Raw genomic sequence first — 3466 nt, 5'->3', positions numbered from 1 at the left:
GGTCGGACGCGGATCGGACGCTGAAACCGCGCGGATCCGGATTTTTACAGTTCGGATCCGCTCAACACTATTCTTTACACCCCGGCCTATTTCCTGGTTACACACTCCTTTTATCATGTGGCCATTTCATACATTCTTTTTTCATGAAACTGCTTTTTGACTTCATGAGCATACACGTAATATATAGAACATAAAATATGTTCTCATGACCTTTTTCATATGCATTTTCATGTTATGTATAGTCGTGGCATGTTCTTAGTATGTTACATTTTGTCTCCAATCCAATTTTCCGCCCACCTGTACCAATGTGACCCTAAATTCGTATTTCTCTGCAATATCCTTGTGATATAGTTTCGAACTAGTGATGCACTGTCTATTTATTGTTCAATAAAATATATTTTTTGCATATATATTTGTGCCTTTTCTCTTCCTTGTCCTCCTTATTTATCATGTTTTCCTTTGAAGTTGGCACCATTCCTGAGAGATTCTATGGAGTTTTTCCGTCAGTGTACATATAATTAAGCCATGTATTTTTTGTAATATTCATCTGAGACCAGCATTATGTAGGCAAAGAGACCCTGAGTTAAACGATGTATCACTTATATTTCTGTGTGCAGCCGTTCTGACACAGGGAAAGATTTGATATTTGCATGTAGCAGAGCTCTGAGAGTTGCCCCCGCCCAGACCAGGCCTTTCAGTGCACATTTCCATAGACAGAAGCTGCTAATCACAAAAGGGGGAGGAGTTTCTCTGCTGAGACCCACTAATGATAAAGATAAGAGGCTTAAGCTAACATTGCTGGTAAACAGAGATAACACATACAAGGCTGACTTCTCTGTTTTAACTATTACAGCATGCGGTCTTCAGGTCACACTGCAGAAACCTGCTGGCAGAGTCCCTTTAAAGCCACCATATACAGGTCAAGGTGCGCATCAACAACTCTCCTGAGGTCCTCAGAAATCCCTTCTGTTTGTGTCATAATACATTCCCCAAACTTGTGTTGTGAAGGACCATACTTTGATAAATCCCTGTTCCTTAAATAAAACAGGTCGCCCACTCACACCTGATTATCTTCCCATTGATTGAAAACATCAGTTTCTAATATCTCATTCAAATTATCTGCTGATTTTACTGGTTCACTTCTTTCGCAACTCAACAACACGTGATATGGTATCATTTTCCTTAAAAAGAATAGGTCACCAGGTTTTTGCTCCCCCATCTGAGAGCAGCATAATGTAGAGACAGAGACCCTGATTCCAGGGAGTGTGTTACTTACAGAGCTGTTTGTTGTTGCTGTTTTCTAGCAGTTATTCAGAGCTCATGAATATGCTGGACTACCTTCAGCACGCCAAGTAGTCCTGTAATGATAATCTCCTGCTGATTAAACTGGGATTTTATCAAAACTACACTAAGCAGCCCAGTAAGTGACACATCGCTGGAATCAGGATCTCTGCCCCTACATTATGCTGCTCTCAGATTACGTGGTAAAAACCTGGTGATAGAGCTATTTTAATAAAAAAATAACAGTCTAATATTTGGTTGTCTTTATCTACTTTTAGGATATTGGTGGAAATCTGATGCAGATTTGGGAGAATATCTGGAACGTTCCGAAGGGTTCACAAACTTTCAGGCACCACTGGAGCTTGATGATATCATATTTCATGTAATTATTTCTTAATTGATGACTCTTCCAGTGCACATTATGGATGGTCGCTGCAGCCGCTGGTTACGACAACACGTGATGTCTGGCTCCGGTACTGTTGTGCTGTACATGGCGTACAATGGGTCTACAGCACGGATATCGTTGAGAATCTGGTTTTGTAAAATGCTTTTCTATTAACTCTTCTCCTTCCAGGTCAGATTACGCTCCCATCTTGCCTACAGTATCTTTGTTCTGTCCATTAGGGCTGGATCCTTGTCATTAAGAGGCCGGGCTGCTCAGAACATCTGATTGGGAAAATCTATAAATAAATATATTATATATATATATATATATTTATTATATATTACTACAACATTCAGTGAATGTATAATGTGCTCCTTTAAGTAGTGACTGGGAAAGCTGCCAACAATTCTTTGTGGGATTTTCAATATATAACCATTAAGTCCTTGTAAAAATGGCAGACTGCGTCCTCGTGTGCCCTCCGCCAAAGAAATAGCCAAACTAGGAGGGGCACTGTTTCCCTACTAATATAAACACAGACATCCACATCCCCTCCCTCCTTCCAAAAGGATATGTATTCACCTTCTCCTCTGCGGGCTGCACAGCATTCTCACACACAGTCATCAATGTGTAAGGAAGTCTTTCTGCTCAATGTCCACAAACGCAGAAGTCGCTTTCCAGGATATGAATATATGCATCTGGTATTAAAGGGGGGTTCCAGCTTTTCATTCTGATGGTCTATGCTTATGGGAGAATTCGGCAATCGCTGAGTTTGTGGTGAGGTTGTGCTTACACATAGGAGCCAATCTGAACCACTAGAGCTGCAGTGAAAAGCAGGCAGATTTCAGGCTAAGGCTATGTGCCCACGCTGCGGAAAAGTGCGCGGATTTTGCCGCTGATTTCTCGCGGAAAAAGCCGCGGATTTCCCGAAAATCTGCAGCACAGGTACTTCCCAGCCATTTCTATGGCATTTTGGAAATGCTGTGCCCACGCTGCGGATTTTTCCGCAGCGGATTTTGGTCCGGAAAAATCTGCAACATGTACTGCTAAGGGGTACTGCTCACTTGTGAGTTTCCACAGTAGTGCAATGCGAGAAAATCTCACATTGCACTCGGACACATGGTATTCAATGAATCAGCTCTCATCAACGATTTTTTTTCTCACTCCAAATCGGACTGAGAAAAAAAAATCGCAGCAAGCTGCTATTTACGCTGGAGTCACACTTGCGAGAGACTCGTGCAAGTCTCACATTGCATTACCCGGCATGGCCTGCAGCTCTCCTGACAGGAGCGGGTCAGCTGCATGTATTTCTAAGCAGCTGAGATGCTCCTGTCCGGAGAGCTGCAGGCCATGTCGGGTGATGTGATGCAAGACTTGAAAGAGTCTCTCACAAGTGTTACTCCGGCCTTAAAGAGTTTCTCGTGCGAGTCTCTCCAATGCAACTCTATGGAAGCGTGAAAAAAAGGGATGTCACACAGACCGGCACTCACACCATCCTAGTGACATCCGTTTTTCTAAATACATTTATCACATGTGTCACAAAGCACTGGAAATGAGTGAGATCTCACAATGTCAATCAATCTCTATCTCTGTCAGTTGGTCTCTCCCTCTCGGTCTCTATTCTCTCTGTCAGTCGGTCTGTCAGTCGGTCTCTCTCTCTGTAGGTCTCTCTCTCTGTCTGTCCATGTCGGTCTATTCCTTTCCCCCCTCTCTCTCATACTCACCGATCCCTGATCATCAGTGCGGCGCTGCATGGCGTTCACACTGCTCCGGCGGCTTCTCCTCTTTTGAAAAAGCCGGCCG

General features: G+C 43.2%; 1 protein-coding gene and 1 long non-coding RNA gene across 2 annotated transcripts in view; one reads left to right on the top strand and one right to left on the bottom strand.

Annotated features, from left to right (window-relative positions):
• The window catches only part of LOC142255978 (uncharacterized), a 10716-nt gene extending 8765 nt beyond the window's left edge, over positions 1-1951 (top strand). The window contains exons 3-4 of the long non-coding RNA XR_012727464.1: positions 854-925; positions 1560-1951. This is a non-coding gene — a long non-coding RNA (uncharacterized LOC142255978). The remainder of the gene's footprint in view (positions 1-853; positions 926-1559) is intronic.
• The window catches only part of LOC142255977 (putative oxidoreductase YteT), a 198269-nt gene that overhangs the window by 142308 nt on the left and 52495 nt on the right, over positions 1-3466 (bottom strand). The gene's annotated exons all lie outside the window — the stretch shown is intronic.

The sequence above is a fragment of the Anomaloglossus baeobatrachus genome, chromosome 11 (genome assembly GCF_048569485.1).
Source record: "Anomaloglossus baeobatrachus isolate aAnoBae1 chromosome 11, aAnoBae1.hap1, whole genome shotgun sequence".
NCBI lineage: Eukaryota > Metazoa > Chordata > Amphibia > Anura > Aromobatidae > Anomaloglossus > Anomaloglossus baeobatrachus.
The sequence above is the reverse complement of the archived record's forward strand: the minus strand, read 5'-3'. Positions and strand labels throughout refer to the sequence as shown.